This window comes from Physeter macrocephalus, chromosome 11 (assembly GCF_002837175.3).
Source record: "Physeter macrocephalus isolate SW-GA chromosome 11, ASM283717v5, whole genome shotgun sequence".
In the NCBI taxonomy this organism is placed as follows: domain Eukaryota; kingdom Metazoa; phylum Chordata; class Mammalia; order Artiodactyla; family Physeteridae; genus Physeter; species Physeter macrocephalus.
This window is the reverse complement of record NC_041224.1, coordinates 37,927,604-37,940,238: the sequence shown is the minus strand read 5'-3', so window position 1 is coordinate 37,940,238 and position 12,635 is coordinate 37,927,604. Positions and strand designations below refer to the sequence as shown.

Sequence of the window (12,635 nt, the reverse complement as noted above, 5' to 3'; positions counted from 1 at the left end):
TTTTCTACATATAAGATCATGTCATCTGCAAATAAAGATAATTTTACTTCTTCCTTTCCAATTTGGATGCCTTTTATTTCTTTTCCTTGCCCAGTTTCCCTAGCTAGAACCTCCAGTACAATGTTGAATAAATGTTACAGAAGTAGTCTTGTTCCTTATCTGAGGGGGAAGCATCCAGTCTTTCACTAAGTATGATGCTAGCTGTGGCTGTTTCATAGATGACTTTATTGGGTGGAGGAAGTTCCCTTCTGCTCTTAGTTTGTGAGTATTTTTATCATGAAGGGGTGTTGGATTTTGGCAAATGATTTTTGAGGTGTTCATGTGATTTTTGTTTTTTATTCAACTGACCTATTGTATTATATAAATTTTCAGATGTTAAATCAGCCTTGCATCTCTGGATAATTTCTTGGTCATGATATATAGTTCTTTTTATTTGTGGCTGGATTTGGTTTGCTCTTATTTTCTGGAGGATTTTTGCATCCATATTCATAAAAGATATTAGTCTATCAGTTTCTTTTCTTGTGATGTCCTGTCTGGTTTTGGTACAAGGATAATACTGAACTCATAATAAATTGGAAAGTGTTCCCTCCTCTTCTATTTTTTAAAGTGTGTGAAGAATTGGTATTAATTCTCCTTTAAATGTTTGGAAGTTTCTAGGGTCTGAATGTTTGTGCCCCACCCCCAAATTCACATGTTGGAATCCTTACTCCCAGTGTAATGATGTTAGAAGGTGGGGACTTTGAGGGGTGCACAGGTCATGAGGGTGGGGCCCTCATCAGTGGGAAACCTTATACAAGAGGCCCCACAAAGCATCCTCACCCCTTCCACCATGTGAAGATACAATGAGAAGTCTGCAACCTGGAAGAGGACCCTCACCCAACCATGCTGGCACCCCAGTCTCAGACTTCCAGCCTTCAACTATGATAAATAAATTCCTGTTGTTTATAAACCACCCAGTCTGTGGTATTTTGTTATGGTAGCCTGAACAGTCTAGGACTGTAGAATTCAGCACTGAAGCAATCTGGGAATGGGATTTTCTTCATGGGTAGTTTATATTATTATTGTTATTATTAATTTATTCTCTTTCTTATAGGTATATTCAGATGATCTATTTCTTTTTGAGTCAGTTTTGGTAATTGGTGTTTTTCTAGGAATTTGTCGATTTCATCTAATTTACCTAATTTGTTGACATACAGTTGTTCATAGTATTCCTTTATAATCCTTTTTATTTCCATAAAGTTGGTAGTACTGTCCCCTCTTTCATTTCTGATTGTAGTAATTTGAATCTTCTCTCCTTTGTGTTCTTAGTCAATCTAGCTAAAGGTTTGTCAATTTTGTTGATCTTTTCAAAGAACCAGCTTTTGGTTTCACTGAATTTGTCTATTGTGTTTATATTCTCTGTTTCATTAATTTCTGTTCTGGTCTTTATTTATTTTCTTCCTTCTGCCCACTCCAGGTTTATTTTGCTCTTCTTTTTTCAGTGTTGTTATTTTTTTTATTATTTTTATTTTTTATTATTATTATTATTTTTTTTTGGTATGCGGGCCTCTCACTGCTGTGGCCTCTCCCGCTGTGGAGCACAGGCTCCAGACGCACAGGCTCAGCGGCCATGGCCCACGGGCCCAGCCGCTCCGCGGCATATGGGAACCTCCCGGACCGGGGCACGAACCCGTGTCCCCTGCATCGGCAGGTGGACTCTCAACCACTGCGCCACCAGGGAAGCCCTCTTCTTTCTTAATATAGGCATTTAAAGCTATCAGTTTTCCTCTAAGCACTGCTTAAGCTGAATCCTCATAGTTTCTGAACTCCTATTAGACACATTTTGGACATCCTGGATGATGCCACACAACTCTTAACTTTCTCTCATGTTTTTCATTAGTCTTTTTGCCCTCGTCTAGGAAGTTTCTTTGACTCTATTTTCCAGCCCTTCTCCTGATTTTTTGTTTTGTTTTGACAATCATATTTTTAATCTCTCTGAACTTTTTCTTGTTCCCTGATTTTTCCTTTCTCTAGCTTCCTGTTCTTGTTCTGTGAATGCAATACCTCCTCAAATATCTCTGAGATGTTAATTATGATTTTTAAGTTCTGCTCATTGCCTTTATTATCTCTGTCTTCCCAGGACAGCTGTTGCTTGGTTCATCCGGGTCCTTCTCTCGCGGCGAATGTTTTTCTTGGTTGCCAGTTTGCATGTACAGAGGAGAGACAGACTGAGGCGTGTGGACAGCGGGCAAAGCTCTCCTCTGCTGTCTGGGTCTATTTCCTCAGCCGGCCTCGCCCCTTCCTGGGAAGGCTGGCTCCAGTTCTGTCCACAGAGTGACTCATAACCGGCAGCCTTCAGTGGAGGGTGCTGGACCTCCACACCCCACAGAGACCTGATGAATGAGGGTGGTACTAAGCCTGCTTCCTAGGTCACTTCCGAGGGCAAACCCAGCACTGTTAGCCACGCAGTGGAGCCTGGGTTCAAGGCAAGCAGAGTGCTCACCCCACTGTTCTGTGGACAATTCCCTCCACCAACGCTCCCCTCCCCCGCCCAGCAAAGCCCTGGCCCATCCTGTTCACAAACTGCAGAGTCTGAGCTCACAGCCTCTCCAGGTGCTGGGGAGGGTAGCAACTCTACCCAAGCTGCCTCCTGCACACGTACTGAGCTGCAGTCTCCTCCTCCTTGGTTTATAAATCAATATGATCATGCCTGTTTTTTATTTTCTGGAAGTACATCAGTCAGGAGTCCTCCCACCCTCTTCTCGTGTCTGCTTGGGATTGTGCTAAGTTGCCATTTCCAGGGGGGTTGGAGAAGGGAGGGAAGTAAAAGGGTGCTCAGTCTTCCCCTGGACACCTGAGCTGGCTCAGTTCTCTCGTGTGTCTGTAAGTCCCAGACACATGCCGTTGTCACCATAGTCATGGTAACAGGGCTGTGTGTAGGAGGCCTCATCCCTGACAAGACCAGAGTCATCCCACAATAAACAGCCTGAGCTTAGCTACGGTGCTCCAGTTCAGTGAGATCACGTATAACCGTTCGTTTGGCTGACTTGCGCGAGAAATGTAATTGACTCCAAATGCTCTGAGAGGGGTGTAGCGGTTAGGACTGTCTTTAGCTGTGGGTGAAAGATACCCTAAAACAACAGTGACTTAAACAAGACAGAAGTTACTCCACGTGGGAGGAGGAAGGTCTGCTAGGGAGGGTGCAGCATGTTGAGGCTCAGGCTCCACCACTCCCAGGCTCAGCTGTGTGCGGCTTCCATTCCCAAGATTACCTCATGGTCCATGGTGACTGCTCCAGCTCCAGCCATCATGTGTACATTCCTGCCAGCAGAAGGAGAAAGAGGGATGAAGGGCTTGCCCACTCTTTTTAAAACTACTTCCTGAAAAATAAAATAAAAAGAAATAAAATTTAAAAACTACTTCCTGGAATAGAAGTTACTCATGGTGCTGCCACTCACACTCCATTGGCCAGAACTGGTCCAGCTAGCAGTGTGCCATGCTCAAAACCAAGGGTACCACTATTAAAGAAGGAGAAGTTATGGTGGGGCCCACTGAGGGAGCCCCGGCAGGCACCATGTACCTCCCCAGTGGTCTGCGTGTCCTGGGTACTCGGGAATAGAGCTAGTCCCCTATCCATGGCTCAGGTGGTCTGGTCACTCCTCACCTCCTTTGCTATGGTCTGAGCATTGGGTCCCCCCAGTGTTGGGATCTGTACACCCAGTGCGATGGTGTGGTGGGTGCTTAGGTCATGAAGGTGGAGCCTTCCTTAGAGATTATTCATTCGAGATTATAAGAGACCCGGAGCTCCTTAGCCTCTCCATTCTGCCTCGTGAGGACACAGTGAGAAGTCTGCCACCCAGAAGAGGGCCCTCACCCAACCCTACAGATACCCTGATCTGATACTTCCAGCCACCAGACAGTGAGAAATACATTTCTTTCTTTTTTTTTTTTTAACATCTTCGTTGGAGTATAATTGCTTTACAGTGTTAGTTTCCACTTTATAACAAAGTGAATCAGCTATACATCTGAGAAATATATTTCTGTTCATAAGCCACCCAGTCTGTGGTACTTTGTTACAGCAGCCGGAATGCATGATGACACGCTTTTTTGGGCCTCCCGTTCTCTGTCTAGAGACAAGAATTCTGGGCCTAGAGTTTTTGTTCCATTACTTGCCGGGCACCCAGTTTCATTGTTGCCTTGGCTTTGAATACGTCACCCAGCCTTACCAAGCCCGGAGTGAAGGATCTTCCCCAGGGAGGTTACTGGCAGAAGAAGCACTAAAAGAATCAGGGACTTCTGTGTCCCCAGACGTCATGGGGGACATGACTGTTGGAGTTGGCAACGGCTCTGTGCAGAGAAAGCAAACGGAAAACAGCCTGCAGCCGCCCTTCCTCCCGTCCTTGGGTCCTGTGCGCTGCGCCTCAGTTCTGCTGGAAGCAGCTGGGCTTGCAGGGCCCTGAGAAAGAAGGGACAGTTCACGGGGATCCTGGCCCAACCCCCCAGCCCGAACCCCCAGTGCAAACTTTTTCCAAAGTAGCTTCCCCGCATTTCGTGTCCCGTGTTTGGATGAGGCCTCAGACACCGGCGTGGGCTGGGCCAGAGCAGCTTCCTCCTCCTGGGGAGGCCTGCCCCATAGAGAATTCTAGACAACAAGCCGTCTGGTGCCTGACTCCCCAGCTCTACCTTGAGCTTCCTGCCGTCGGGGGACAGCTCCCCATCTGCGGTGGCAGTCGGGAACATGTGCTCGCTGGCAGGGGGAGGGGAGCACTGGGTCCTGCCTGGCGCGGGGGTCGGGGCTGGATTCGGCCCCCTCTCCTCCTGCATTGAGGCTTCACACGTCCCCCGACTGGAGCTGCCTTTCCAGGGCCTTTGTCCTCTGGGGCCACCTGGGGGACCTGGGCCCAAAGTCTCGGCCCAGCATCACCTCCACGGCCAGTGATTCCCCCCCACCCCCGCACACTTTTAAGCAGCACCTCTGTGGGGCAGGTCCTGGCCTGGCTCCCTGCCTCACCTCAACCTCTTCGTCTCAGAGGATGGCAGAGGCCCGCCTCCCTGCTCTGGGGTCTCTTCCATGGAGAGGCCAAGTGCCTGCCCAGGGTCCAGAATTTGGGGACAGGCAGAGCCAGGAGGGGAACCCGCATCTTGGTCCTTCTCTGCCCTGCCTGCCGGCTTCAAGCAAGATGGTCCTGAGGGTGCCTCCAGGAAAATGCCTACGCAGAGAGCTCCAGGTTGCATCCTGGATGTACGGCATCCTCCCTGCTATAGCAGACACCAGAGCCGCTCTCCCGTCTCCCACCCCTCCTCTGGGGCAAATCGCATTTTCCAATCAGCAGATCTCCTACAGAGCAGGCTCTTCTTGCACCCAGCCTTGGCCCTCCTCCTGCACAGAGGTGGGGCTGTGTTCCCTGCTCCTGATCCGGGCAGGGTGCCACCCCGGGGTAAGTGAGGCCAGGTCACAAAGGATGAGACGGTCTCTACCTGTCTCTCTTGGGACCGTCTCCTTTGAAAGGCAGCCTCCCTGCTGTGAGGAAGCCAAAGCTGCACTGAGGCCATCTGGAGCCTCCTTGTGACCGTCCCAGAGGCACGTGAGGTGGTGACTCTTCAGATGACTCCAGCCCTGAGCCTGTGTCCCCTCCCACCAAGGCCACTGACGTCACCCTCCTTGCTGGGTTTGATGTGGAAACTCGTCTTCTGTGCACCAGTGCCAAATCAAATCTCGGAGACAGAGTTCAGGTGAAGTAGAAGAGAACAGCTTTACAGCCTTGCCAGGCAAAGGGGGACACGGTGGGCTCATGCCTTCTGTGTGTCCCAAGCCCAGGGGGATTTGATGAGTTCTATAGCAGTGGCTCAGGGGAGAGGTTGCCGATAAGGAACAGGGTGTGTGCAGAGCCTTCACTCCTTTAACCTGGCCTCAGGTGGTCTCCTGATGTGTTTCTGTGGTTCTCGAGTTTATCAAACTGTGACCTTCTCTCTGGAATGAAGAATGCTTCATCAAGTAGTTAACATCTTCCATTTGTTGGGGTTTAAGTCTGCAGAAGAGCAAAGATATTGTTATGTGTATCCCTTGAGGTGGAACCAGGACCCTTTCCCAAGGCTACGCTATTGTTTCTTGGCTATTCCTCTCTTGTCTCTTCATCCCCTCCCTTCCCTGATTAGCAACTGTTTGAATCTGCCCTTTGGAACTCAGGGAAGGTCATGGAGGCTGAAGCCTCTTCCCTACAAACAAGAAACGGGGGACACAGAAAGGCTTCCATGCCCAGGAACCCCACAGGGTCCTGCTATGTTAAATGTTCTTTTCCAAATCCTGACCTTCAACATCCAGGAGCACAATAAAATGATCTAAGCTGCTGTGTTTGGGGGTAACTCGTCATCACCAGCAGCAGTAACAGAAACGGCATCTTTCTCTTACAGAAACGTAACATCTCTTGCTCTCTGGTTGCATCTTCCTGCCCACCCACCATGCCCCTCACCCCGGAATCACATGTGGCCATGTGACTAGCTTTGGATAATCAGCCTGAGTGGAAATAATGTGTGACCGCATTTAATTGCTGGCCTTGACTCTGTCCCTCTTCTGAAGGCACGAGCGACAGTGCCATCTCTGTGGGTCACATTGAACATACAACAGGAACAAAACCCAAGCCTTTTATTTTCAACTGCTGAGATTTGGGGGTCATTTGTTACTAAGCCATATCATGTCCTGACCGATACACACTGTGTTCTGAACACTGTGCCTGGCTCAGAGGAGCTTGTTGCTTACGGACTGAACACCTGCATGAGCACAGCAGTGTCCAGTGTCCTGTCCCCCACCTGTCCCATCTCACAGCTCTCACCTCAGACTCAGGGAAGCCACTCTCAACTCAGAGCTCGCCCATTTCCACTTTCCACCACCAGCAGAACATGCGGCTGGCCAGAGCCCAGGGAAAGCTGGGCTCACCCCAGCTCCAGTCCGGCCCCCAGAGGCAGCGGCCTGAGGCACAGGGCCCTCTGGGTTCAGGGAGCAGAGTGGCCTAAGCAACCAGGGGAAGGATGGGGACCTGGGAGCCTGACAGCTGAGGTCAGGTTCCTGCGGTGCCCTCCAGCAGTGTGGCCAAGGGCAAGTCCTCCACCTCCAAGCCTCAGTTTCCTCATTTGTAAAATGGGCATGATAATGTCAGTGTGTCAGTCTATAACAGAACATCCCAGTGTACACAGGGTATTATACAATACCATGTTAGGCATAGGGTGACTTATAAACATTTATTTCTCACAGTTCTGGAGACTGGAAGTCCAAGATAGAGACCCTGGCAGATTCAGTGTGTGATGAAAGCCCCCTTTTTGGTTCACAGGTGTCTTCACTGGTGAAAGGGGCGAGGGCTCCACCTTCATGACCTTATCACCTCCCAGGGGCCCCACCTCCTCATACCTTCATATTGAGGGTTAGGATTTCAACATATGAATTTAGAGAGGACACAAACACTCAGTCCAGAGTACATAGCCTTTCCCTCCCAGGGGATTAGGAGGATTAAATTCCCTTGGGAAGGCCTCGCCCAGGCCGGCGGCACTGGGTGGCACCCAGCCAGTCCTGGTCCCCTGCTCCCGAGGGAGAGGTGTGGGCCCCAGCCAGCTGCCCTCAGAGCAGGCGGCCCATCAGTCCTTCACCTCCTGGAGCCTGTGCCCTGCTTCACTCAGGCAGCCTGGATGGGCCACCTGGTGAGGGTGAGCAGAGCTCTCAAATAGCTCTTCTTCCCTGCAGTGAAGGGGAGGTCGGTAAGATGATGGCAGCTGCACGCTGTCAGGTGCTCAGGCCCAAATCTCATCTTCCCTCTTTCTCTCACAGGCCATGTCCACCAAACCCAGCCATTGGTCCCTCCACAGTGTGGCCGGCATCCAACCACTGTCAGTCTCACACACACACACACACACACACACACACACACACACACACACCACATACCCTGCTCCAGGATGCGCCTCCTGCCTGGTCTTCCTGATTCCCACCGACCCCCCTTCAGCCTGCACACAGCAGAGTGAGCCAGTTTAAACCCACGCTGGGGCTCCTGGCATGTTTCCCAACATCAAGCCGTTCTTCAGTTCTCAGCGGATGACTGGATGTCCTGCAAATTTGTTAGGGAACTGTTGACCGAAACGACCCGCCATGGCCAGGCCCGCTTGCCTGACTTGTCTCACAACAGGTCATGAGCACGGTGCTGCCACCGGGAAGAATTCGGGAGGGGCCAAAAGAGGGAGGAGACAACCAACCTCCCAGAGTCCTTTGTGCTGCAACCATCTTGGCTCAGAGATGCGCCACCACCAGGAAGGACCCCGAATCACCAAATATGGGCCAAGCAAGATGATTGGCCAGAGACAACCCGGAACTAACCCCATCACCATGAAACCCGAGACTGCGACCCACGTGGATAGCAGTCCTCCTGGGTTCCCTTACCTTCCTGCTCTCTGCCCGGGCGCCCCTTCCCAATAAAGTCTCCTGCTTTGTCAGCATGTGTGTCTCCTCGGGCAATTCATTTCCGAGTGTTCGACAAGTGTCCGCTCTCAGGCCCTGGAAGGGGTCTTCCTGCAACAAATTTACTTCCATTCTGACATCATCTACCAGGAGAAAGCACAAGATCCCACAGGTTAGGGGCTCACTCCCACAAGACAGCCCCCGCTGCAGACTCCAGTCCCAAGTCCAGGTTGTCATCTGTGCTTCTGACCACCTGGCTATAAATTGGAGGTTCCCAAGACCCACTCTTCAGGTTCAATAAATGTGCTGCTAGAGCAGCTCACAGAACTCAGAGGAACATTTACCTACAAGCACCGGTTTAATATAACTGGTGTATAAAGGATACAGAGGAAGAGGTACATCGGGCAAGGGTCTGAGTGCAGAAGCTCCTGTCCCCATGGAACTGGGGTGCATCACAACCTGGTATGTGGACATGCTCACTAACCCCTAAGCTCATCCCATCTGCTCGTTCATGAGTTTTTATGGAACTTAATCTGCAGCCCCAACTCCCTTCTGGGGGGTCAGCGATGGGGCTGAAACTTCCAACCTTCTAATCCTTTGATCTTGCTGGTGACCGGCCCCATCATGAGGGGATCTAGGCCCCACCCTAAGTTACCTCATTAGCGTAAACTCGGGCTCAGGGGGGATCCTTAGAAAGAACAGAAGACGCTCTTATCACTTGGGAAATTCCAAGGGTTTAGGAGCTCTGCTCTAGGAATCAGGGACAAGACCAGATACACTACTTCTTATCCCACAGGGCCCGTCCCCCTTGGCCCTCCTCCCACCCACACGCCAGGCTCCTCCACCTCCTGAGCTGGCCTTTGCCCTTCTCTGCCTGGAAACTCTTTGCCCGGGTATCTGCCAGGCTCCCTAGCTCACCTTGTTCAGGTCCTTGTTTAAAGGTCACCTGTTGAAGGAGGTCTTCCTGATCAGCCCTTTGACAGCCGCAGAGCCCCTCCACTCGGGGACCCCTTCCTTCCATCATTGTTTTCTATTCATCCAGGTCACCACCTGACACGAGTGCTTAGGTGTTTACTGCCCCTCCCCCAATTAAAATACCAGCCTGAAAGTGAAGGTGGCCCTCACTCCAGCGATGCCTGGGAGAAAATGAATGTGAGGATGCCTCTTTCCCATGGAGGAACACCAGGCAGACGGAGGGGAGGGTGAGGATGGCCTGCGAGAGTAGGACCAGCCCTGGCAGCTTACTGCGAACTACTCACTGCGGCCTCTGTGGGTCCAGGCCACACTGATGCAAGCCTGGGGGTCCGGGTCACCCTCCCCACGGGCAGCAGAGTGGAACGGAAGGGGTCACTAAAGCTGCGAAGGTCAGCCAGGAAAGGGGCCTTGGAGAGGACGAGACACTGAGGTGTGAGGCCCAGAGCCAGGCTCTCAGCTCCTCCCTGCCTGGCGGGCTGGCCAGGCCAGGCCTGAGGCCTGAAGAGCTGCTGGGCCGCAGGACCCTGCCTCACAGCGGCCGGTGCCTCTCGGCCGTGCGGCAAGCCCACCCCAGCCCCCCGACCCAGGCCAGCCAGCTGTGACTCAGAGCCCACCCGTTGTCAGGCACCCAGTCCACGCATGGCGGTTAGTGCAGTTTTCAGCACCTTGGACCCGGTCTGGGAATAAAGGGAGTAGGCCTGGGCCTGGAGCCAGAGCAGTGGGTCTCCAGGATCCCCTGGGGCTAGCCCAGCACGTGCGTGGGCCCGATTCTCTGGTGGTTTGGCACAGTGCGGACTCCAGAAGATGCAGGTACCCCGCCAGGTGTTTTCCTCCCCAGGCCCAGCTCCTCAGGAGCTGCTGGGCTGAGGGCCCCCTTCCATTTCCAGAGGGAGCCCTGCCCCCGCAGAGGAGGATTGGGTAAGCACAGCGGCCAAAGGGGGCTTGCTGCCACCTCCTCCAGGGCAGCCTGCACACAGGAAGGGACACATAGGATGCTCGGGCCAGGGTGGGGCTGAGCCTCCCCCAGCACTGTCTCTGGAGAAACCTCCCTGAAGATGCAGCCCTGCCCAGTGGGGTGGATCAAAGAGCCAAGTGAGCGAGCATTTTGTAGGCACTGGGGCTGGCCCAGCGCTTCCCGGGCCTGGCTTCAGGGCCCTTCCTCCCACGGGGAGCCTGTTGCTGCCCTGGGCAGGAGGGGACATGGGCGCCGTGGAGAGGTCCCCTCCTCCTGCTTCGCAGCTTCCTAAGCCTTGGCTTCCTGCCTGGTCTCTCCAGGGCCTGGGGACCTCGGGCTACTGAACTGGCACTGCGGCCCCTGGGCAAAGGTGGCTCGGAGGGGCTTGGGCTGGGCCCAGGGGATGTGGAGCAGGTAGGACCTTGCTCCAGAGGTATTCCTGGCACCTTTGTGGGAACGGGGGAAGCAGCACCCAGCATGTCCCCAGAACAGGCGCTGGATGGGGAAGCCAGGGTGCGGGCTGGCCCTGCAGCAGGGCAGCTCCCTGCTGTCCATGCCACCTCCCGACGTGCACACACGAATGGCAGCAGCTAGCTGGCTTTGTGTTGGGTGTTTCTCCCCCTCCCCGTGTCACATGTCCACGAGCCCATGTTTGGTCATTCTTGCCCATGCAGCCCTGCGCCCTGAGGCTCGTTCCCTCGGGGAGATGGCCGTGCCTCTAGGACTGGGCTCCCACACTTGTAGGGGCGGGAGGCATGGAAAACTACATCGTTACCACCCCGCCGGAGCACGGCGTGCTTCGTGGTGGGACCTGTCCGGGCAAAGGCCTTATTTTGGCAAACTACCGGGTAGCCATCGGAGCGGAGCCCAAGCACAGACGTGTGTGCGGCAGGCTCCTTATTAGGTTAATTAGGACTCAGCGGCCCGAAACTGCACAAAACTAAGATAATCTCGGTGCTAGCCGAGACGGCAGATCCAAGGTGGTGTTTTCCTTGGGAGGAGTCTTGCCAAAAGTCCTCCTGCTGAGGCAGGAGGGAGACAGATGGAAGAGGGGGTGGGGACCCCAGGAAGAGCTGAGGCGTCTGCAGACCCCACACTGGCCCCCAAATTCTGCCCCCCCTTCCTCATCTGTAAAGTTCATCCCTCTACATGTATGATGTGCCACGAACTGCTGGCCACTGGGTTTGGTTCATAATAAAGCTGCTAATCAAATTGGCTTCAAGCTGTACACAGATTAGCTCATTTAATCCTGGCAACAAACCCATCCTTTTTTCACAGATGGAGAAACCGAGGCCCCAGGATGTCAAGTGACTGCCTAGCTGTCAGAGCCAGGAACCCAGAAGTAGCCCCTGCCCTAAAGGGGAACCAGGCCCAGGAATGTCCCAGAACAGACAAGCGTGTGGGATGTGGGATGTGGCCCGCAGGGCGGCCCCAGCGCCCCTCCCTGGATGGCCGGGCTCTCAGCCGGCAGCCACCGAGGCGACCCCAAGGGAGGGGAGGCGCCATGCCCTGGGCCCCTGCTCATTAAGCCGGGCAGGCCCATGGGCGTGGTCGTGGCTCGCTTGGCTCCTGTCTGGTAATTACACGGGGCGTGGCCTGGGCCCAGTGCCGGGTGGCCTACCTGCCCGCCAAGCACACCTCTGCCCCACCTGACCTCATGGCCCTGGCTTCCCTCAACACCCTCCACGACAATTTGTCAATTTCAATCCCCGTGGGAAATGAACCCAGGGCTGTCCCTGCAGCAATGTCAAAGGAAAAACATGGACTGGAGGAAGGAGGAGGCCCAGTGGGTGCCCCCCGCCCCCCCGCCACAAACCCGGTGGTGCTGGGGGGTGGGGGGAGGGGGAAGGGTGACACTGGCCAAGTGAGCCCAGAAGCCTGTTTTCTCATGCGTCAAGTGATGCTTCCAACACGTTCCTTATTCATACGTGCACTCAGGGAATATGTATTCTGCACTTACTCTTGTATCAGACACTGTCCCAGGCACCAAGGAGGCATCTCTTGGACACTCAACAGTCTGATGAAGGAGACAAGGAACATCAAACAAAAAAAGAGAAAAGAAATGGCAGTGAGGAGAGGAGGAAAAGAGGATGCAGAGTCCTTCAGACTTGGGGGTCAGTGGGCTCTGTGGAGGACAGGAAAGATGAGAAGGAGCTGGTGGGCCCAAGGTCGAGGAGACCTCCAGCGGCACTGACTCTCGGCGGGAGCCCTCCGTGGCTCGAGGAACAGACCGGAGGCCAGAGAGGCTGGATGGCCATGGTGGCGGGGGCAGGGGGCAAGCAGGAA

At 53.5% G+C, this 12,635-nt stretch overlaps 2 long non-coding RNA genes across 3 annotated transcripts in view; one reads left to right on the top strand and one right to left on the bottom strand.

Annotated features, from left to right (window-relative positions):
- Positions 1–4,191, top strand: part of LOC114487089 (uncharacterized) — a 19,008-nt gene extending 14,817 nt beyond the window's left edge. Inside the window, exon 6 of the long non-coding RNA XR_003681717.2 lies at positions 2,120–4,191. This is a non-coding gene — a long non-coding RNA (uncharacterized lncRNA). The remainder of the gene's footprint in view (positions 1–2,119) is intronic.
- Positions 3,212–12,369, bottom strand: LOC114487090 (uncharacterized). Of its 2 annotated transcripts, XR_003681725.2 has the most exons (6): positions 12,310–12,369; positions 8,402–8,562; positions 7,913–8,072; positions 5,458–6,008; positions 4,206–4,326; positions 3,217–3,300 (listed from the first exon to the last, which is right to left on the bottom strand). It is a non-coding gene; the product is annotated as an uncharacterized lncRNA (long non-coding RNA). The 2 variants fall into 2 exon arrangements; XR_008618537.1 differs by lacking the exon at positions 4,206–4,326 and having other exon boundaries at positions 3,212–3,300.
- Between the last annotated feature and the right edge of the window lie 266 nt (positions 12,370–12,635).